The 25,419-nt window shown below is 34.5% G+C and overlaps 1 long non-coding RNA gene across 1 annotated transcript; it reads right to left on the bottom strand.

The window, feature by feature from the left end:
- Positions 1 to 306: 306 nt before the first annotated feature.
- On the bottom strand, positions 307 to 24,679 carry LOC123555347 (uncharacterized). Its single transcript, XR_008371778.1, has 4 exons — positions 24,570 to 24,679; positions 12,330 to 12,538; positions 12,013 to 12,097; positions 307 to 6,932 (listed from the first exon to the last, which is right to left on the bottom strand). It is a non-coding gene; the product is annotated as an uncharacterized LOC123555347 (long non-coding RNA).
- Between the last annotated feature and the right edge of the window lie 740 nt (positions 24,680 to 25,419).

Below are 25,419 nucleotides of genomic sequence, written 5' to 3'. Positions count from 1 at the left end.
AAGCAGAATACTTTCCGAGATATACTTGCAACAGAGTGTTGTACATTTGTTTTATGCCTATCAGACCGAACATTGCATGTAACTGATTCAGTACACAAAGCTGAATGATTAAAGGGAGACAACTGAAATAAAAAATCTTGAACCTTGAGCTCAGCATCACAAATGATTACAGAGAAACTAACCAAAATAAAGTATAAAAATGATTACAGAGAAACACAAGGGCGTAGCGCCCATTACACACATGCGTAATAAAATAAATCAAGGTTTAAAATCTAAAAGTAAAACCTATAAAAGAACTGACAAAGATTAAATTGCATTGAACAATTTTTATTTTAATTCTAACAGTTTATAGATCTAATTTGTGTGTTTGTGTGGTGGAGGGCTCTACTGTGTCAGGATCAAATTGTTCCACACCGGGTCTATTTCACTGTAAATGGAGTAAAATACACTGATGATCAATTGTAATGACGGGTTGTTGGGAAGGCCAGTCGATCTGGCCACTCAGCTGAATATGCAAGTCAGCCGACATAGAGCGAAACAATATATCGACGAACACAGTCAAGGAGTACTGGTGTTCGAATTTATTTCTTCCTTTTATGGATCATTTACTTATCCAATTAGAAGACAGACTGTGTCATGCCAGTAGAAGGATGAAGGCCCAGTATATCTGCTATCGCACAATATCTGTGATATGGGCTGAAATCAAGAAAGAGTATGGTCCTTAAATGATTGATACTGGACTTGATCTATGGAAATTCAAAACTGGGCAGGGTTTTGTACTTGAAAAGCTCACTGAGGCTGTCGATGCCAGTTACCAGCTGCTACCAAATATACATATAAGTTCGAAAATCCTGCTGACAATGCCAGTATTGTCAGCCTCGGCAGAGAGGTCATTTAGCAGCTTTAGTCGGAGCAATGCATTACAGGCCTGACTTTGTTTCATATTCATCAATATCAAAACATCATCATCGACTGTGTTGACAGTGATTTCAATGCAACAGGTCATAGGCGCATTGCCATTGTATTTCAGCAAGCCATGGCTGGCAATGATACAGACTGAACTTAGAATTTGTTTTAAATACTAGTAATTAAGATATACCATACACATGAAATGGTATATTCTAAATAAAGAAGCGATTACGATACAAACATCTTTATTTTTGCCAAAATAAAAAAAAATTGATTTAAAAAAAAAGTTGATCACGGAATTCATTTGTTTTGGAGGAGGCCTTGTGAGATTTATGGGTATGTAGATACAGATTTGTAAAATTTGCTTTGAAATTTTGAAAGATTTAAAACAAAAGTACTGTTGAAAGATGTGAAAATTGTGTTGTTTATTTACACAAAATGGCTCAGAATTGCGTTAATTTGATCACAAAATTCAAAAATTTCTCGGGGGAGTCCCCACGAACCCCCACTAGCGGGAGAGGAACACCCCTCCCACACTCTCCCCCCACTCAGCTATGCTACATAAAGTATAAAAAAAAGTTTCCTGAATATGATAACAGAAAGGAAATTTGTACCCTAAAGTGACAGACAATAATTTGTAATAACTTGTTGAAATCTTTCATTAGTTAGTATGATAAAAATGTAAACATGAAGTATCTGAGTTGGGAAGTTTTAGTAGGCATATAATTATCCTTTATCTATAAAACACACATGTAAAAAAGTTACCAAAAGTGCTATAAACAAAATATAAATTTGAAGTAACCTGTTAAGAGTTTAGCAGTATTTATATTACAATAATTAACATATCTTATGGTAATATAAATGCCCTTTTCTCGTTATTCCGAGCCCCTTAACCGGTATTTCGGTTCTTGTCCATAACAGATTTAAGTTTAAAAAGAGTTTTTGCTACAGTTTGATACACCAACATCTAAACTTAAGAAATCCCCATGAACAAAAATTCTAAGGATTGCTGTCAATGAATAATCCAGGCTTTCACATGATGACCCTCACCCTCTGAAACAGCTAGATACTTTCTCGTTGAACCGAGACTTGTGATCATTTGTACAAGCTCTCAAAAACTAATGTTTTTTTTTTAAATTCTTTTTTTTTTAAATTAAGAACAGATATATAACTGTGTTTGCAGACCAAAAAGTTTTACAATATGTGGTTTCAGTTTTCTATAAGAAGGTTATATTATACCCAAGTGATTTTAGAGAAGCAAATTTTGTGCCAAAATTTTCTGTTGTGTATATTTCTATTTTAATGCTAGTAATACTATTTCTTTTTATTCTTGTTTAACTGTCATATGATTTGCCACAACATGCATAAAATTTAGAAACAGAAAACATCTGCAAGTGCAAATTTTCCAAAGGTTCGGATCAATGAGAAGGCTCGGAATTACGAGAAAGAGGCATAATGGTAATTTACATTTCAACATTCCTTTCCTGTTTCCAATTATTCAACTGTAAAATTTCCAGCTATCACCACAAACATAGATTTCTGATGTTGTCTTCAACTCAAGCTATACTATGTACAGTTCAACAATCCCCTTGTAGAATATTACAATAACATTACTTATCATAAGAACCTGTCACTGGCTCAAGGTGCAGATTCAAATATTTGTCTTGAGGATAAGACTTTTTAGTTACTGAAAAAAAAAACAGTTCCCTGAGAGATATATATTTCCATCCATACATTCAACAAGTGACAGATTTTTCTGCATACCCTATTTTTCAAACATCAGAATACATTAAGGTAATGGATCCCTAATAGTAAGTTCCCAAGTCTGGTTTATCATAGAATAACCTGTGTTTTGAGTTCTTATGCATAAGAATATATAATGAAGGCCGTAGGTTTGAATGATATTTTGTTTCGCATAAGAACAAAAAACTCAGGTTATTCTACGATAAATCATACTTAGGAACTTGTTATTTTGATGTAACACAACAAACTAATATAACAATGTTAGAAAAATTGGTAACTACTTTTTATGACCTTGCTACGCACCTGGATCAGATGACGTCATTGCACTTGTGTGGGTTATTGAAGAATAACCCGAGATTTTGCTCTACATGTATATAGGTTATGTTAGAACTAAAAATAATCATGTGGCAAAAAAAACCTGCCTACTTTTTTTCCACAATATGTAATCTAAAGAGTAAAGGCAAACTAGAGAACTTTTACCACATATAACTCAGTACTTTTAAAGATGTCTAACTCTGGCCCCTTTTGTTTCAGAGGTAAATTCACTTTGAACAGCAAGAAATCAATATCTTTCAATTATCAAAATAAAAATTCCCACTTTTGTACAATAGATCAAAAATAGGTCTTGAAAAAAGTATAAACTTACTTGGAAAAAAGAAAATAAGGAGAGAAAAAAATGGTCCCAGTAGGGCTTTAATCTATGCCCCCTGAAAAATTTCAGTCAAAGTAGGTTTATTGTAGGAATTGAATACTCTTCAAAAAGGAAGTACTCTATTATGGGTCTGATACCTTAAATACACATTTATTCAGAAATGACAGCATGTGAGTTAATTTACCCCCACCCCAAAGGTGTAAAAGAAATTGGAATATCCTGCATGCAGAAAATTAATTCACTTAATGCAAAGTATCTCAGGGTTAGTATATCCTCAGATCTTAACTGGAATAAACATATCAATTTATTCACGTCCTAAGCCCAAAGCTGCCCGAACACTTCACTTTATTAAGTGAAATATTCCATGCAAAAACCCAAAAGTTCGGGAAGTAGCTTATAAAGCTCTAACCAGGCCATAGCTGGAATATGCTAGCTGTGTCCGGAACCCTTATACCTAACATTACATCCACCAGATCGAAATGATTCAGTGGAGGGCAGCACCATGGGTTAATCATGACTACTCCCCTTACAGCAGTGCCACATGATAAGTCAGCCTCCTTATGTTTTACAAAATAGTGAATGGTTTGGTTGCTGTACTACTTCATCCATCCCGTCTAACAAGACATATGCATCCCTACTCCTATACCCAGATTCTTACTCCCTGTAATTTCTATAAGTACTCTTTTTTTCCAGCCACCATAGTGCTTTGGAATTCCCTTCCAGTACAACTTGTGCAAGCCCCCACCCTGAATCAGTTTAAGCAGAGTGTGACCAGACTTGCTCACAATGCTTAACACAATGCTTAATATGATAGACCTGTTTTTAAACTGCTTTTATCTGTAAATCCTTCTTGTTTTTTGCACTATCAACTATCAACTGTATTCATACTTGCAATACACATAATGTATTACTTTTATTCTCCTGTCCATTCTACTTTTAAATTTTTTGTACAAGTGCGCAGCTACACATAATACTTGTAAAGAGGAGTGATGGTAGGTAACAGAAAGTTAAAAAGTCACCATTCCCAGTAAGATAAATGTGGGCATCATTTATGCATAAAAATATGAATACAAATCTCTGATGCTGTCATCACTTACAAGCTACATGTATATACACTTTAAAATACTAAGTGCAAAAAATGTTTCACACATTCTTTTGACTTAACAGTAACAAATCAAAGAGCATAGCATTTTATAATGAAAAATCCCAACTGCATGTGACAGGATTCAAACCCTGGCTACTAGTCCAATGCTGTAACCACTGAGCCAAACAGATGTCTCGTTGCAATTGTCAAAGACAGGCTTTAAATGGGCAGACTATGCATAATTGACCATAACACTTCCCCTCTTCAAAGAAGTCATCATTTATGACGATGTGTAAGCCATTTTTGGATTTGAGGTAAATTCAAGGCTGCATCCAGAACAAGCCCCAATCTTGTGTGTGACTTTTAACTATTATAAATCAAAGAGTATAGCATTGTAGGTAAAAAAATGCCTATGGATTCAAATCCTAGTCACTTGGGTGCTAGTCCAATGCTCTAACCACTAAATCAAAGAGTCGACTCCCTTATGCAATTGTAAGAGACTGGAATCTTCGGGTTATGTGTAAGTTACCATAACAAAATCATTTACACAAAATATATATAGGGAATTTACACATCAACATACACAGAAATTAAACACATAAATACCACTTCCTCATTTCATGTTTACTAAGTTATATAAGCTAAATCATCTTTCCTCATATTAACAGGAACAAAAATCACAAGAGACTAGGCACAGCCACAAGCGAAAATGTAAGATCTGGTGTTAAGGTAGTTCTGCATGTTTGATAAACCGGAAGTGATGGCGTAACGTCATTTATCCGGAAAGCGTAGAATAAAGCCTGGATTGGGCAGACGGAAATGAAAATCATTTTATGAATAAATGGCAATTAAATTTATTACAATGGCACTGTTACTATCTTTCTAAAGTTAAAATATGATATTAAAATATTTGACATGTTAAATAATTCAAAATAATGTCTGAAAATTAGCTTAAAATGTGCGGTTCACTTTAATCATGGTCAAATACATTTGTATCTCAAAAATAAGCACAAGGACCTCTTCATTTTATTTCACCAAATTATAGACCATAATTATATTTATTTAAGACTTTGAGAAGTTTCATTAAAATCTACAGTGTATAAAAATTTCTATTTGCGAAAGTGTTATGAAAGTTGCGATTTTCCCATAGACTTCCATTATGAAAAACTGCGTGAGATCCATATTTTTTTTGCGCAAAAATTCAAGCACACGACCCAATCTTTTTTATTTGCTGAATTTTCTAAGTATATTCTGAAGTTTTGGAAAAAGCAGAGTTTAATCAAATTCTACATTGTAGAAAAATATTTGATACAAACATGCAGAACTACCTTAATGAGTGAAAGATATTTTAATCTTGCATGTAAAACAAACAATTTTTTTTTTATTTCATGTTTCGATTAAATCTACCCATTTTATAGTTTCTTACCCAGTGGCAAATGTATTTGGTATTTTTCACTGTAAATACACCAGATGTATTTCATTTTAATATTTTGATAATTCACTGAAAAACATGTAATAATTCATGATTGTACATGTTCACAGACATCAAGTTTTGAATAGTTTCAAGGATTCTGTTGATTTTGCTGTCAGCCAGTATCATCCTCGGCACACTCAAAGCTCATTGTCTGATAAGTACTGAAACAACACTGTGAGGCAGCACTGAAATATAATGGTGGATCGGCACTGAAAGATCACTGTGGATCAGCACTGAAAGATCACTGTGAGGCAGCACTGAAATATAATGGTGGATCGGCACTGAAAGATCACTGTGGATCAGCACTGAAAGATCACTGTGAATCAGCACTGAAAGATCACTATGGATCAGCACTGAACTATCACTGTGTATCAGCACTGAAAGATCATTATGGTTCAGCACTGAAATATCACTGGGGATTAGCACTAAAATATTACTGTGAATCAGCACTGAAAGATCATTAAATTGCAGATCAACACTGAAAGATCACTGTGGATTAGCACTGAAAGATCACTGTGGATCAGCACTGAAAGATCACTGTGGATCAGCACTGAAAGATCATTGTAGATCAGCACTGAAAGATCACTGTGGATCAGCACTGAAAGATCACTGTGGATCAGCACTGGAAGATCTTTGTAGATCAGCACTGAAAGATCACTGTGGATCAGCACTGGAAGATCATTGTAGATCAGCACTGTAAGATCTCTGTGGATCAGCGCTGAATTATCACTGTGGATCAGTACTGAAAGCTCATTGTGAATCAGCACTGAAAGATCACTGTGGATCAGCACTGGAAGATCACTGTAGATCAGCACTGAAAGATCACTGTGGATTATCACTGAAAGATCACTGTGGACTAATACTTCTTTTTGGTAATGCAGAAAGAAGTAGAATCATCTTATTTCCCTCATGACTCCTCTCCTTTTCAGTGTGGAGCTTCATTTTCCCATTAGATACCCAATAGGTCTCAAGATGACGTCTCAAGAGGAAGCAGATATTTTTCACATCTATCAACCAGACATCTCCTGTCATTCAAGGATTGTTGATGAACCGGTCAAACAGCCTGTTAACTAGTAAAGAAACATTTATTTTTTTTAATATATGTAACAAACTGAAGAAAAAAAATGTATAACTAGAGCTATCACTGAAGGTGATAAATGTACCCCAACACTAACTGACACAGTACAATATTAGATGCACACAAGACTGCATAATTATGTGGGCTGTATTTATATAGTATAGTTACAAAAAAACAAAGTCCCAAAACTGCAAAATTTCTTTCTGAAAGAACCTAACATGCACCATGCACAAATAAGGTTGGTACTTATCACTTTTGTGAAGTTTCATAAATTAGTGTGCAATGGTTTGGGAGATTTGGTGCACACAAGATTGCATATGCAGACTGTATGTATGTAGTCTATTAACAAAACAAAAAATCCCGTAACAGTGCAGATTTTTCTTTTCTGAAACAACCTAAAATGCACCATTTACAACTACTGTAGTTACTAACTACTTGTTTTAAGTTTCATTAAATTGTGTGCATAGGTTCAGGTGCACACAAGATTGCATATGCAGACTCTATGGATATAGCATAGAACAGAAAAATAAAGTTCCAAAACTCTGCAAAAAACATTTCTGGAAGAATCTTACATGCACCATGCACAGCTACTGTAGTTACTGACCACTTAAATTGTGTTATGTTTCATTAAACTGTGTGCATAGGTTAAGGCGCACACAGATTGCATATGCAGACTCTATGTATATAGTATAGTAACAATAAGAGTCATGTAACCCTGCAATTTTTATGCCCTTGGCATCTACTGATGCGGGAGGCATATAGTGATTGTCCTGTCTGTCTGTCCATACAAGGTTAACCAAATAGGACCGTTTCGTCTAGCATCAATATCCCTTACTAGAATGACTTGATACTAATGCAGATGTAACCTGTGACCATTCCTCATCTTCAGACATCACCAGATCTCAGTTTTACCTTGAACTTGATCTTGTTTTGGACTTAGATTGCTTTGTATTGACAAGGATGCCACCAGGGGCATCAAGCGTTTATTGAACACAGCTCCTTGTTTTTTCTGAAAGGACATAAAATGCACTATGCAAAACTACTGTTGTTACTGATCACTTGTGTGAAGTTTCATTAGATTGTATCAAGAGGATGAGGAGAGTTGGTGCACACAAGATTGTGTCTATGAACAGATGGACAGACAGACAACCTGAAAACAGTACATATACCCCTTTACAACTTCTTTGTTCAGGGGAGTGGGGGTACAATAATGTATAGCAGATCTACTAAATGTTTCATTTTTAACATATCCCCTTTAATGAAAATTAAAAAATGTTGCTGCTTTATCAGAGAAGTGTATCATAACAGTAACTTGATCTGTAATGTTGTATTTAACTCAAGTGGATCTGTCAAGGCCTGGATCCCATGAGAGCCCAACACATCATTGCATACCATGGTTCTTATTTACCTAGATCCAATGAGAATCCAACACATCAGTGCAGACCAAGGTTCTTATTTACCTGGATCCCATGAGAGTCCAACACATCATTGCAGATCAAGGTTCATCTTTACCTGGATCCCATGAGAGGCCAACACATCATTTCAGACCATGGTTCTTATTTACCTGGATCCTATGAGAGTCCAACACATCATTGCAGACCAAGGTTCTTATTTACTGGTCCTATGGAGTCCAACACATCATTGCAGACAGGTTCTTATTTACATGATCCATCAAGTCCAACACATCATTGCAGACCAGGTTCTTATTTACCTGGATCCCATGTGAGTCTAACACATCATTGCAGACCAAGGTTCTTATTTACATGGATCCTATCAGAGTCCAACTCATCATTGCAGACCAAGGTTCTTATTTACCTGGATCACATGAGAGTCCAACACATCATTGCAGACCAAGGTTCTTATTTACCTGGATCCTATGAGAGTCCAACACATCATTGCAGATCAAGGTTTATCTTTACCTGGATCCTATGAGAGTCCAACACATCATTGCAGACCAAGGTTCTTATTTACCTGAATTTCATGGGAGTCCAACACATCACTGCAGATCAAGGTTCTTATTTACCTGGATCCTATTAGGGTCCAACACATCACTGCAGACCAAGGTTCATATTTACCTGGATCCTATTAGAGTCCAACACATCACTGCAGATCAAGGTTCTGCTTTACCTTGATCCGATGAGAGTCCAACACATCACTGCATGTCAAGGTTCTGCTTGAAATTACCTGAATCCAAAGAGAGTCCAACACATCATTGCAGATCAAGGTTCTACTTTACCTTGATCCCATGAGAGACCAACACATCATTACATGTCAAGGTTCTACTTTACCTTGATCCAATGAGAGTCCAACGTATCACTGCAAATCAAGGCTCTTATTACGATAGTTCTGCACGTTTGATAAACCAGAAGTGATGGTGTAACGTTATTTATCCGGAAAATGTGGAATAAAGGCTGGATTCAGCGTACGGAAATGAAACTTATTTTATGAATTAATTGAAACCTGTAAGTAGATTTGCACTGTTGCTATATTTTTCAAGGCAAAATATGATAATAAAACATATGACACATTAAAATATTTAAAATAATGACTTAAAATTAGCGTGAAATATCCGTTTTTATTTAATCATGGTCAAATATCTAGAAACTAAACACATGGATCTATGCATTTTAATCCACAAAATTATAGGTAATGTGTTTATTTACAACTGTGAAAAATCCAGCAAAATCTACAATGTAAAAATTTCTAATTGATGAAATGTTATGAAAGTTATGTTTTTCCCATAGACACGTACCTATTTTAAAATATTGCGTGAGGTCCACATTTTTCAAACCGGTCTAGCAAAAAATTAAGCACACGGACCTATCTTTTTTATTTGCTGAATTTTCTAGGTATATTCTGAAGTTTTGAAAATCGAAGATTAATCAAATTCTACATAGTAGAAAAAATTTCGATCCAAACTTGCAGAACTCCCTTAACCTGAATCCAAAGAGAGTCCAACACATCACTGCAGATAAAGGTTCTGCTTGAAATTACCTGAATCAAAGGAAAGTCCAATACATCACTGCAGATCAAGGTTCTGCTTTACCTCAATTCCATGAGAGTCCAACTCACCACTGCAGATCAAAGTTCTACTTTACCTTGACCCCCATGAGAGTCCAATACATCACTACATGTCAAAATTCTGCTAGAAATTACCTGAATCAAAGGAAAGTCCAATACATCACTGCAGATCTAGGTTCTGCTTTACCTGAATACCATGAGAGTCCAACTCACCACTGCAGATCAAAGCTCTACTTTAAATTACCTGAATCAAAAGAGAGTCCAGCATATCACTGCAGATCAAGGTTCTGCTTTATCTTGATCCCATGGGATTCCAACACATCACTGCAGATCAAGGTTCTGCTTTAAATTACCTGAATCCAAACAGAGTCCAACACATCTCTACAGATCAAGGTTCTACTTTAAATTACCTGAATCCAAAGAGAGTCCAACACATCACTACAGATCAAGGTTCTACTTGAAATTATCTGAATTCAAAGAGAGTCCAACACATCACTACAGATCAAGGTTCTACTTGAAATTATCTGAATTCAAAGAGAGTCCAACACATCACTGCAGATCAAGGTTCTACTTGAAATTATCTGAATTCAAAGAGAGTCCAACACATCACTACAGATCAAGGTTCTACTTGAAATTATCTGAATTCAAAGAGAGTCCAACACATCACTACAGATCAAGGTTCTACTTGAAATTATCTGAATTCAAAGAGAGTCCAACACATCACTACAGATCAAGGTTCTACTTGAAATTATCTGAATTCAAAGAGAGTCCAACACATCACTGCAGATCAAGGTTCTACTTGAAATTACCTGAATCCCATGAGAGTTCAACACATCACTATAGATCAAGGTTCTACTTGAAATTACCTGAATTCAAAGAGAGTCCAACACATCACTGCAGATCAAAGTTCTACTTTAAATTACCTGAATCAAAAGACAGCCCGGCATATCACTGCAGATCTAGGTTCTGCTTTATCTTGATCCCATGGGAATTCAACACATCACTGCAGATCAAGGTTCTGCTTGAAATTACCTGAATTCAAAGAGAGTCCAACACATCACTACAGATCAAGGTTCTACTTTAAATTACCTGAATCCAAAGAGAGTTCAACACATCACTACAGGTCAAGGTTCTACTTGAAATTACCTGAATCCAAAGAGAGTCCAACACATCACTGCAGATCAAAGTTCTACTTTAAATTACCTGAATCAAAAGAGAGTCCAGCATATCACTGCAGATCTAGGTTCTGCTTTATCTTGATCCCCTGGGAGTTCAACACATCACTGCAGATCAAGGTTCTGCTTGAAATTACCTGAATTCAAAGAGAGTCCAACACATCACTACAGATCAAGGTTCTACTTTAAATTACCTGAATTCAAAGAGAGTTCAACACATCACTACAGGTCAATGTTCTACTTGAAATTACCTGAATCCAAAGAGAGTCCAACACATCACTGCAGATCAAGGTTCTGCTTGAAATTACCTGAATCCAAAGAGAGTCCAACACATCACTGCAGATCAAGGTTCTGCTTGAAATTACCTGAATCCAAAGAGTCCAACACATCACTGCAGATCAAGGTTCTACTTTAAATTACCTGAATCCAAAGGGAGTCCAACACATCACTACAGATCAAGGTTCTACTTTAAATTACCTGAATCCAAAGAGAGTCCAACACATCACTACAGATCAAGGTTCTGCTTGAAATTACCTGAATCCAAGGTGAGTCCAACACATCACTGCAGATCAAGGTTCTACTTGAAATTACCTGAATCCAAAGACAGTCCAACACACCACTGCAGATCAAGGTTCTGCTTGAAATTACCTGAATCCAAAGGGAGTCCAACACATCACTACAGATCAAGGTTCTGCTTGAAATTACCTGAATCCAAAGGGAGTCCAACACATCACTACAGATCAAGGTTCTGCTTGAAATTACCTGAATCCAAGGTGAGTCCAACACATCACTGCAGATCAAGGTTCTACTTGAAATTACCTGAATCCAAAGACAGTCCAACACACCAATGCAGATCAAGGTTCTGCTTGAAATTACCTGAATCCAAAGACAGTCCAACACGTCACTGCAGATCAAGATTCTGCTTGAAATTATCTGAATCCAAAGACAGTCCAACACATCACTGAAATATACCATCACAAGTATTACAGTAACAGAAAACTTTTCCGATCATTTTGAAGTAAGAGCAAAAGGACTGCACTGGCTTTTTTAAGTTGAGTAGATTTATGTGCATGCTAATTAATAACCTTTTCTTTATAAACAAATTTTGACCTTCGAAAAAATAACCCACATCATTTATGAAGAAGAATCTACCTGAAGAGTTTGTTTGTAATCCCTGTGGGGATATAACTTACCTAGGTAGATCTATTGTCTAACAAGCCAGCTAACATCTAGTGTCCTTCTGGTTGCCTAAAACCTGGAAGAACACCTTGGTGACATCTTATGTATAATGGATAACAGTCATAGTTATGAATGCCCTATCAACTTTCCAAGCAATCTGGTTGTCCAATGGTGTGAGTCTGGTCATCTTGGTGTGGATGCAGCAGATCATGGATTCATCACCCTGTTAAAATATATTATGTGCACTTCTCTCTTACTTGTGTGAAAGTTATTAAAGTCATTAAAACAGTATGCACTTCATACTAAATACAGGGATGAGAATGGTTTTCATAAAAAATCTCTGAAAATTTATGCCGGGGGTTTGTGGCTCCCAGTCAGGGTCCCTGGTATGAACGAGCAAGTTTTTTAAGGAAAACATTCAATTTAATTAAGTGGCTAGGTAAACCAGCTCTGGCTACCTAGACCTTTCATTATATAAGTTAAATAAATTACATTTCTTGAGATTTATTATTTGCTTTTTGTGATTTACTTTTTTGTTTCTCTGTATTTACGCACTTTTATTATATCGGCTGATATTTTATTAAGTTATGATGATCAGAGTGTCGTTATCATCATAGGTGTGTTTATAAATTCTTAGAATAAAGTTTTTAATGAATTTTTGTAGGTTGTTATATACTGAAAAATAGTTTTGATAGATGATGTCAATTCTAGCACGGTGATCCTTTAGAATTAGGTCTTTTGATATGTAATTATCTTTCACATTTAGTAAATGCTGCCTTAGAATAAGGAGGTCATATGTTCAAACAAAGAATTAGAACCAATCAAGATTATTGACTAATAAACAAGTTGGAGGAGAAATTATATAGTAATCAATTAATTAAAGATGCACATAGAGGTGCAAAAGTGATGATCACCTACAATTATCACTTTAAAAAGGCACAAGAAATGATCAAACACTGGTATGTTCAGTAAAACTGCATCATTTAATAAGCGTACATTGATGCTGTTTGTTTTGCCCTTTTGTTTTTTAACTATTTGTTTTGTTTTAAGAATGAATCACGATATCTCAAATATGTATCCAGTACGTTTTAACATAATAAAATATCAGCTGATATGATATGAGTGTGTAAATATGGTGAAATAAACAATTTAAACACAGATAATAAATAATAAATCACAAGAAATGTAATTTATTTAAGTACTATAATAATCCTTTATAATACACAGTATAGATTCAAGGTTATCACTCTTCTATAAGATTCATCATGATCTGGTTGCTATCCCAGTCGTACATTACCTTACCCCAATGACCTGATGTGTCCGCTATGGCCATTCTCCAAGTTATAGGTTAATTACTTAAACCACTGACTATTACAAGTTTTCTTATTTTCCGAGAACTGTGTACCATTGGAACCAACTTCCCCCCAGTGTCGCCCACCTCACTACCCTAGAGCAGTTCAGTGCCGCAGTTTGCAGCCTTGAACATGTCTCGCCCTAGTTATATCCTGCAAACTCAAGTTTTAACCTTTTTATTTCACCAAAGTTATTTTTTAGTTTCTTCCACTCTAAATTTTTTTTCACTATATTCTTTCTCTTTATGATTTTGACGCGCAAAGCGTCTATGTCCCCGCAAGGGGTTTGACAGTTATGGAAGATAGATAGATTAAAGCCAGGTACCTTGACTCACATGTTCATATACAATATGTATATATAGAACTGGCTACCTAGACCTTTAGTCTATACTCAGGTAGCCGGAACCTTTAGTCTAGGAGCCAGGACCGGCTACGACTGTAGACTAAAGGTCTAGGTAGCCAGAACCGGCTACCTAGCCACTGCTTATGGAGTTGAAAACCTAATAGTCACAGGGATCCGTCACATGCTGATAGAGGGCAAAAATTTTATGACGGGAATTTTTCGTTTTAAATGCTTTTTTTAGATGAAATTCAAGAACTTATATTAAAAAAAAAATCACCCATAAAGATACATAAATATTTATCAATGTTTATATTTATGTTATTTTTTATGGGTGATTTATTTTACATATCAGTTCTTGAATATTCCTCCAGATAGCCTAAAACTCCTCCCCCCCCCCCCCCAATCATTGCATGTGACGGATCCCTGTGGTCCCCGCAGGATTAAACAGTTGCCACTCGATTTATACAACAAGAAAAAACAAGAAAAACAGTTCGACAATTTTTCAAGTTATTTAAATTAGTTAATTAAACCAAAGAAGTAAAAAAAAACACACCTCGCACATGCAGTAGAGATAGTACCTAAGTTTTTCAAATCATAGGTTTGAAGTTAAAAAGCTTTGAAATGAAGACAAATGTCCATATATTTCTCAAAAACAGAAATATAGACAATATTTTTACCAGAAGTGCGGAGTTATGAGCATTTAATATTTTCATGATAACGAAAATTTTGTGATCAAGGACATGTAACTCCGCTATGACTAGATACCGGAAAGGGCCCTTTTCGCAAAAAGGACTTAACATGATCGGAAAGGGCCTGCCATATGTTTATTATTGGAATTTATTTAATTATTTCTTCATATTTCATTATGACATAATAAAAGAAAATAAATTAAGAAAAAAAAGTTATCAATTTGTTATTTTTAAATGAATTATAGACAAAATACTAGTCATGACATAAACCGCGCTGATCGGAAAGGGCTTAACATGATCGGAAAGGGCCTGTCACATGTTTATTATTGGAACTTATTTTATTATTTCTTCACATTTCATTTAATAAATGAAAAAGGAAATTATTTAAAATAAAAAAAAATATCAATATTCGATTTTTAAATGAATTATGGACAATATACGGATCATGACATAAACCGCGCTGATCGGAAAGGGCTTAACATGATCGGAAAGGGCTTGCTATATGTTTATTATTGGAAATTATTTAATTATTTCTTCATATTTCATTATGACATAATAAAAGAAAATAAATTAAGAAAAAAAAGTTATCAATTTGTTATTTTTAAATGAATTATAGACAAAATACTAGTCATGACATAAACCGTGCTGATCGGAAAGGGCTTAACATGATCGGAAAGGGCCTGTCACATGTTTATTATTGGAACTTATTTTATTATTTCTTCACATTTCATTTAATAAATGAAAAAGGAAATTATTTAAAATCAAAAAAATATCAATATTCGATTTTTAAATGAATTATGGACAATATACGGATCATGACATAAACCGCGCTGATCGGAAAGGGCTTAACATGATCGGAAAGGGCTTGCTAAATGTTTATTATTGGAAATTATTTAATTATTACTTCATATTTCTGTTAACAAATAAAAAAGAAAATAATTTAAAATAAAAGATATATCAATACTCGAATTTTAAATGAATTATAGACAGAATACGTGTCATGACATAAACCGTGCTGATCGGAAAGGGCCTGCTATTTGTTTATTATTGGAACTTAATTATTTATTTTTTTCATATTTCATTTAACAAATAAAAAAGAAAATAAATTATGAATTATGAAATAGCAATTTACGATTTTTAAATTAATTATAGACAAAATACGGATCATGACATAAACCGCGCTGATCGGAGAGGACCGGTCTTTGAATATATGCGGCGTAACAAACACGTGCCTCTGATTAGTCCTGATAAGGTATGATTGGATTATCACACCTATTGATTACATCAGTTAATCAGTATAATTGTAAACACACACAAGTGCCATGTGACAAATAATGTCTTTATATTATAAAAATATTTTTATTCACTTTGTCTTTTGGACATATAATACCCTTTATGAAGTTTAATTGCTTTCTTCAAACAATGCCGCTAAATGTTTTGGGTATAAAGTCTCTGATTCTTAGCATACATGTTTCTTAAGCAAAATGGCTAAGGATTATGTGTGTACCGTTTGCACGGAACAGTGTAAGACGAATTGTATATTCTGTGAGGTAAGTGCAGTTAATATGATAAGCTTTTATTTAATTTAATACTTGTTGTTATTATTGCAAATTGAAGAACTGAAGAAAAAAAAAACAGGTACATTTGATAGTATTTTTATTTTTGCACAAGAAATGCTTATAAAGCAGTACACATATATACTTGAACGTATCAATACTAATTCAAGGTTTTACTAAAACAGCGGTGAATAGTAGATTTAAACATTTTCATTCCTCCTTCCTTCTCTCCAGGGTGTACTAAGTCACGATCATAATGTCTCGGGTATCGTAGTCGTTTTCCTGTATCTACATAATCTTCCTTTAAATACTTTTTCAGTTTTTCATTAACAGACTTTCGTATTTTGTTAAAGTCAGTTTTAGTAATTCCAGTCCACTCAGGAAATTTCCCTCTTTCTATGATTGAAGAAGCGAAAACTCTTTCCACGCCAATTGCTCTAAGTTCTTCTACTATATCTCTGATGTCTGTAAATATATCAGCGGGCGAACAGTAGTTGACAATATTGTTTCCTCCGATGTTTAAGAAGACATACCTGAAATATAAAACATATGTATTTAAAAATCATTATCGTATACGCAACTCACGGCAGTAACGCATAAGACGTAACAGTGTTGCATATTATGCACGTGCATGGCATGTGCACCAACATGCATATGTTTGTTTACACTTTTGTTAACATATGATTATGATAGTACTTGGTTTACAAATTGTAACTATTTCCATTACATAAATTAGCAAAAGTTTATAATGTCTTGTTCTTTCACGAAAAGAAAATATTATAAATATTTAGCAAAAATAGAAATTTCCTTCTTACCTTGGTTTGTCCTTTAATAATCTATCATACATTGGCCTGAATTTTTTACGAGTTGACATTCCAGATACACCATAGAAGGCACATTTATATTTGAAATGCATATTGCCCCTAGTATACCTTTCCAGGCGTGTAACGTAACTGTCACCAAATATAGCATAAGCCATTATTATTCGAATGTTGCGTTTCTGAAATCTGTCTATGGTTTATATATTATATTATTGAATAAAGCATCATTTACTCAATGGCAAATTATTTTGTCAACGAAAAGCCGTAAAAACATCTAACCTTCTTTAAATATTTTGATTGACACGTAGCAATCAGTGTTTACTCAACTTGTTGGTTGATAGGTGACACATTCGTTAATAACAATTATAAGGTACTTTTAACAGAACGATGAGCAATAAACTTTAAAAGTATATTGCAAGATTATTTGTTATTATTAAACTTCCAATAAATAATGTTTTATAAATATTTAAGGGAGATCTGTATTTATTATTATCTCATCAATGTACAATTTACACGGAGTTAAAACATATAATTAAAATACATTGTCATTCATGAATAATTCTATTAAGAACAAAATAAATTATAAAAAAAAATAATAAAAAAATATATAAATAAATAAAAATATTCCATTAGATATGGGAGATATTTTAAAAATGTTCATTCTTCATATATATGATATCAGTTGTGACTGTTATTCATACAGTAATGTGAAAGTCTCTTGTGACAATGTACTTAAGTTATATGTTTTAACTCCATGTATATTGTACATTGCTGAGATTGTAATAAATAAAATATATAATAATATTGGAATATTCCATATGTATTTCAGATATGTAAGACATGGTTCCAATATCGTTGTCAGAATATAGATGAGACAAAATGTAAATATTGGCAGTCCACACCTCTTGACTACATTTGTATTACGTGTCGCAGTACCGAAGACGGTTCTCTAGATTACCTGATGGGTTTAGAGCGTCTGAAGCAGGTAATACACAGTTTATGAATTCTGAATTAATTTCATACATCAATAGAACAGATATAATGTATAATTATTATATTATAAGACATACTGAATTCTAGCGTCAGACTTCTGGTGGATGCACAACTATCGTGCATTCTGACCGGCGTATATCACCGGTGAAATGTTTGAAACGTGATTAACATCTGTCTTTGTCGATGGTATTTATACAAATCTTTTATTTGATGCTTACAGCTTTATTGACAAAAATATATATCTCAAATTATGTTTCTTTTCTCTTAATTTAATCGATTTTTGTCTCTTTATAATTTATCTTATTATTTTATCTACTATTATGTCCTTATATAACATTTCAATACTATGTTATTATCTCCCTTTATCCATAATAGTCCATCCCCTGCAGTGTATCCAGGTTACGTGTTTTATTTTTTTTCTTCGTATATATTTGAGCCGCGCCATGGGGAAATCATCATAGTGGCTTTGCGACCAGCATGGACCCAGACAAGCCTGCGCATCCAGGGTTCATGCTGTTCGCTAACGGTTTCTCTAATTGCAATAGGCTTTGAAAGCGAACAGCATAGATCCTGAACAGACTGCGCGGATCGCACAGCCACTATGTTGCTTTTCTCATGGTGCGGCTCATTTGAAAAAAAATATAGCGTTTTAATAGCTAAGAAATACATGTACGTGTCAAACTGTAATCATTGGAGGTATATGATAAATTAACAATTTGCGATTAATGTAGAAAACATTTCTCTATACGTTGAAATACAAACACCACTGTATTTATATATATAATAGCTCTGTACACATTAATTGCTCTTTTTGTCAAGTTGACTTTGGCGTCTTAACGAACGTGACATCATTAGCGTGTGTAGTGCGAGAATCTATAATTGCATTGTATTAAAGTGATATATGTGAATTATATTAAAGAATATTTTATGGCCACAAATTGGCTATAATAAATCCTACTGCGTGGCTAACACTTTAAGAATTCTTCCTACCAGGTTACTTATTTAGTAGCAATTTTCAGCCAAATTAAAGTCATTCAGTACTGAACTTAAATGCACTTTATATTTTTAGTAAAATGGCGTGTATTTTTAAAATGTGACAATTCATAATTGCACTTTAAGTGATATATGTGAATCATATTAAAGAATATTTATGGCATTCAGTTCTGAACTTAAATGCACTTTATATTTTCAGTCTTCAAAGAATGATATGAAAAAACTTATCACTGCTGCAGAACGGGAGCGATTGTTTCTGTCCGACATTCCCTTGGACGATTCGATTCACACTAGCTTCAACAATTATGAACAGGATCCAGTGTCCAACGCTATTTTAAGTGAATATCATACATCGCGCAAGACAGCGCTGAACAGTACAGGTGATGGGGATTGTTTGTTTAATTCAGTGTCCACGCTTTTGATAGGAGACGAATCCCGCAGTGTAGAACTAAGATACAGGTGTTGTGTTGAAATGGTAACAAACAGAGACAAAATAATGCGCCATAGTTTGTATCCTAGATTGAAATGGATCTCACCTGATTATGATAAAGACTGTTTAGATTGTAGAAAACCAGGCAGTTATGCGTCAGTATGGAATATTATAGCTTTATCAAATCTCTTGAATATGAAAATTGAATCTGTTTATCCGGCGGTCAACGGTTCAAAACACTACGCATTCATCTTGCTCAATCATGTCTTCAGACCACCTTTCGTGGATCCAGATAAAGAAACCATATCAGTCATGTGGACAAACACGTCACCGCCTCAGAAGAATGGTTTTGTAGCGAAAAAGAAACTTGAATGGTTCCCCAACCATTTCGTTCCTCTCGTAACTACAGAAACACCTGCACAGAAGGCAGACTTGAGGGAAGACCATGACGACCCAATACTCACCTCTCCAGATAGAGGCCGCCACATGGAATCAGACGACGCAGAAGATACTCAGTCTGTGGAAAATGACGACCCAATACTCATCTCTCCAAAAATAAAACGTCACATGGCAGCAGACGACACAGAAGATACACAGTCTGTGGAGAATGAACATGAATTTTGCCCGGATCTGTCAACAATACAGGAGGAACGTGAACATGAGACTGATATAAGTGATACCGGTCGTGAAGAAATTGATTCGGACAATGTTTCAGAGATCAGTAGTGACACAGATGAAGAGGTAGAGTTTACCCGAGGTCCTCTTCGCAAATTCATGGACTTAAATGCTACTATGAACATCTTCAAGGGTCCATATACTGTAATACCGGAAGTACCAGCAGGCCGAAAGGACGGTATGTTCTTCGTTGTAGACAACACTGTCAACCTAGAGAAACGAAAACAGGGTAAGAAATCAGAATTCTGGGACGACTGCGGTGCCTGGGTAAAGGGTACATCTCCATGCTCTACATTCATAGAAAGAGACGGAAAACTCATAAACATTGTGAAGCGAGAGAATATCTTCTGCACATTGAAACAAATGAAAAACAAAAGGGAGTTCATACCTCTTACCCCACAACCAGACAAGAATGCCATCATATGTATTCACCGAAATTACCAGTCTCTGAAAGCTTCTCCGAGTGGCGATGAACAGTTCAAGAAGAGAATTACATGGATAGAGAAATCGTCCGAGATTCTGCCGGAGGTTTCAGATGAAATCGCAATTGTGGAGTATATAGGAACTTTTCCAGGTCGTGCGTATCATGGTAGGGTGAAGAATGAAAGTAAAAACATCAAATACTATAGAACTAAGCAGCATGTCCGTGAAACCCTAGAACGTCAAGTTGAAAATAGACCAGCAAAGGACGTTGAAAGAGAAAATAACAGAACTATAAAAAGTGATTTCGATAAGCAGAGAAATGAAAAACAATTAAGAAACATGAAATTTAAACTATCAAATAAAGAATCAAGCGGGCATTCAAAGAACATCGCCGATCAAATCATTAGTGTCGAGGAAATGACGAAAAATCACCCATTCGTTCAAAGCGTGAAGCACGTAAATGGAATGAATTTCCCACTGGTAACACTGTACACACAACAGCAAATTACTGACATAAAGAGATTCTGCGGCAAAGACAATGGTTGCGTACTAGGTGTAGATAAGACATATAACTTGGGCGAATTCCACGTTACCCCGACAGTCTACAAAGACCAGTCAGTCGTGAAACGTTCCACTGGTGACCATCCAATATGTTTTGGACCAACGCTAATACATCAGACGTCAACAACCAAAGCCTATTCGTCGTTCTTCCACGAAATAGCAGATAACTTGTCAGACAATGAAATATCTAATTTAACGATCGGTAGTGACGAGGAACTCTCATTCAAGAACTCTATAAGTAGGTGTTTCAGTGGTTGTACACATGTGCTATGTACCAGGCATCTAAGACAGAATACAAACAAGTATATGGAGGACGTGGTGGGTATTCCCTTGAAGGACAGAAAAGAAATTTTGGAAGCCATATACGGCGAAACCGGTCTTCTAGAAAACACAGACATTGATACCTACTCCACTCGCGTAAGAAACTTAAGATCGTTGTTAGCTGAAAAAGATGTGCGCACAGGAGATAAGAACTTCACTCAATATTTTGAGAACAAGTTAAGACCACTCCTTGAAAGTCATGTCATTGAACCGGTGAGGAAAAGGAAAATAGAACCGACTTGGACCAACAATAACTGCGAGAGTGCGAACCACATTCTTAAGTCTGCCACCCAGTGGAAACTGTTTGATCTACCGAAATTTGTACACAAACTCTATGATATTGTAATAGGAGAACAAGAAGAAAGATGTAGAGCAGTACGGGATGCAGGTAATTTCAGACTTGCAGAGCGATATACTCATAACGCTATATAAATGGATCGGTGGTCTGCGTTGGAGGAAGATCAAAGAGAACGCAAAACAAAAAGGTTTTTATCCGACTATGGAAGATCTAAGCCGAATGAGGTAGTTTCTTCAGATGGTTCGAGAACGGCCATCAAAACACCATCAGCTGGCCGAAAACCTAATCAAAGGAAACGAAAACGTGCGGAGCGTTCCAGAACCCCATCAAAAAGTGCAAAGAGGCGGCTGTAGTCGGTAAGGGGGGTTTTATACCTCACCGGGTGTAGTACACGCCGACTGCATGTTGTCCTCTGTGATACTAATCCTGTGTGCTTAGTGAATAATGTTGATATTTAATCTGGTAATATACCATGTAAATAATGTGAATAGGCGCATATGTTGTACTTTGCTCATACCATGTTAATATAATGTTAATAGATGTATATACTGTAACATATTCAATGAGATCAATCTTTATATGTGAGATTCAAACTTCATCAATGAGATCAATCTTTATACTTCATCACATTTATTTGTTAATTTATGTTTCATGTTTATACCATGTAAATAATGTAAATATATACATATGTTGTACATTGCTCATACCATGTTAATATAATGTTAATAGATGTATATGCTGTAACATATTCATTGAGAAGATTTAGCATGTTGGTATTTAATCTTCAATATATTGATCTTTTTATGTGACTTGATATATGAGATTCTAACTTGATCACATTTCTTTGTAAATTTCTATTTCATGTTGTACTTTGCTCTTGTTAATATTGAACCTTCTTTTGATAAGTTATAATAATTAGATAAAACAGAAAATAGCAACACATTAAATGTATCTGAATTTTGAAAAAGTTAAATGAATTCGTCATATTCCCTGATTTGTTTGATTATGTGATAATTTATACTATACTTCTCTTGTGTTACATTGCCTATTTATTAAGATGTGAAATATTTATATAATAAATTTTAAACCTTTTTATCTGTTGTTTATTATAGGAAACACAACTGTTGTTTATTATAGGAAACACAAGACATTTCCTTTCCGATCAAGTAAGGCCCTTTCCGATCAGCGCTTTTATTCACTAATAGGTTTTCTGTCTTTAGTTCATTTAAAATATATATATATATATATATATATATATATATATATATATATATATATATATATATATATATATATATATCTTAATCTATTCTTTGTAATTTCCAATAATAAACATAAAACAGGCCCTTTCCGATCATGTTAAGCCCTTTCCGATCAGCGCGCTTTATGTACTGGCGCGTATATTGACAATAATTCATTTAAAAATTATAAAAAAATGTTATTTTATTCTTAGGTTCTTTTCTTTTTGATTTGATAAATAAAATATGAAGAAAGAAATAAATAATTTCCAATAATAAAAATATAGCAGGCCCTTTCCGATCATGTTGAGCCCTTTCCGATCAGCGCGCTTTATGTACTGGCGCGTATTTTGCCTATAATTCATTTAAAAGCCAAAAATTGATATTTTTTTTACCGTATGTTCTTTTCTTTTTGTTATGATAAATGAAATATGAAGAAATAAATAAACAATTTTCAATAATAAACATATGGCAGGCCCTTTCCGATCATGCTAAGCCCTTTCCGATCAGCACGGTTTATGTCTTGACCTGTATTTTGTCCATAATTCATTTAAAAATCGAATATGGATATTTTTTTATTTCCTTTTTCATTTGTTAAATGAAATGTGAAGAAATAATAAAATAAGTTCCAATAATAAACATAAAGCAGGCCCTTTCCGATCATGTTAAGCCCTTTCCGATCAGCGCGGTTTATGCCATGACTTGTATTTTGTCTATAATTCATTTAAAAATAACAAATTGATAACTTTTTTTTCTTAATTTATTTTCTTTTATTATGCCATAATGAAATATGAAGAAATAGTTAAATAAATTCCAATAATAAACATATGGCAGGCCCTTTCCGATCATGTTAGGTCCTTTCCGATCAAATATCACGGAAAGGGCCCTTTCCGGTATCTAGTCATGCCCCATGTAACTCTTCTTGAACATGGAGAGCATAAACATCAAAGGGACATAATATAGTCAATATTTTCTAATTGGGTGCATTTGATTTAACATTCAACTTTGATCTGGATTGCTAAATACTGATCCATGATACTGTGTGCTAAAAATTTAGAACATCTGGAACAGTCTATTAACAGAAAAACTATGCTTTAGCAGAATCTAAATAGTTAAGCTCTAACTGGGACTCGAAACCAGGACCTCTCACACCTAAGGCAGACACTCTACCACTTCCCTATAACAGCAGTAGCTAATAGCTATGCAGTTTTATTGCTGGATTACATTGCGTGAACTGGAACAATAATCGGTGAACTCCGGATTATCGGCGTATTCGCTTTGTTTCCTAACGGCATTTTTTGTGTAAAGAAAAAATATAATCTATTGCTGCCAACGTCATAATTGGTCAAACCTGCCCAAATTTCTCTGACGTGTTGTTCAGAGTATGAACTTACTAACTGGCAGTACCAGTGAAATATTACTTACACTGAATATTTTATATTTGCCCTTTTTGCAGCTGCCGAACGGCAAAGACGATAAGATTTGTCCAAATATAAGTAATTATTTTACCAGTTTTGAGAGAATTTCAATTAATGGGAAATTACAGTTACAAACTAAATACCTTTCTGCAACACATGGAGTCATTAGCATTCACTGTCAATCAGTATTATGACTAAGATCGACTGTCATCCATTCATTTCAAAGTTTCATAGACAGAGTCCGTTGTTTACATTTTTATCGTAACCGGTGCACTTGTAAAAATCACCGGTATTTGGGAATACCGAAAACTACTCCATTACCGAAAACTACCGAAAACCAGTTTTGATTACCGAAAACTACTTATATTTCTAAAAGTATTACTATTATGATATTAAATTTAATACATACTATTAATATATAATATTTTATTATAACAGGCGAAATTTTGAATTAATTCGTCCATGTTTAAGTGTTTTATCCGACATTATTGATTACGCTTTGAAAATGAAACATTGAGTTACTTCCCTTTCATATATATACTGTACAAAATCAGTTACACTGATTTGTTTTAGAGTTTCCGTAATGAGAAAAATTAATTGTTGTCTTAATAGAAAGTTTGCACTTTTAGTCGAAAGAAAATATCAACGAGTCATTAAAACGGTGAGTTTATTTGTAGAGTGTTTGAAGAAAGAAGTTCAAAGGTAAGTATAAATGTTTTTCATACCTGGTTGAAAATTATTTTTTTGATATATTAACTAATTATTTAATGAGTGTTAATTTTTAAATTTAGAGTCTTTTCAGGTTTGCACGTGCATCTTTAATCCATCTGTATGGTGCTAAATACATTCCCGCTCAAGTTCTTTAAGGTGATAACAATGTGTCTTTAATCTGAGCTTTCAAACGACACATTAAAGGTAATTATTAAAAACAATATATCTTGAAATTGATTCTTATTGAATCCGCTTCTCTTTAATCTACTTAACATCAGTTGA

This window comes from Mercenaria mercenaria, chromosome 7, assembly GCF_021730395.1.
Source record: "Mercenaria mercenaria strain notata chromosome 7, MADL_Memer_1, whole genome shotgun sequence".
NCBI lineage: Eukaryota > Metazoa > Mollusca > Bivalvia > Venerida > Veneridae > Mercenaria > Mercenaria mercenaria.
Note: the sequence above shows the minus strand (reverse complement) of the source record. Positions and strands in the feature narration are given on the sequence as shown.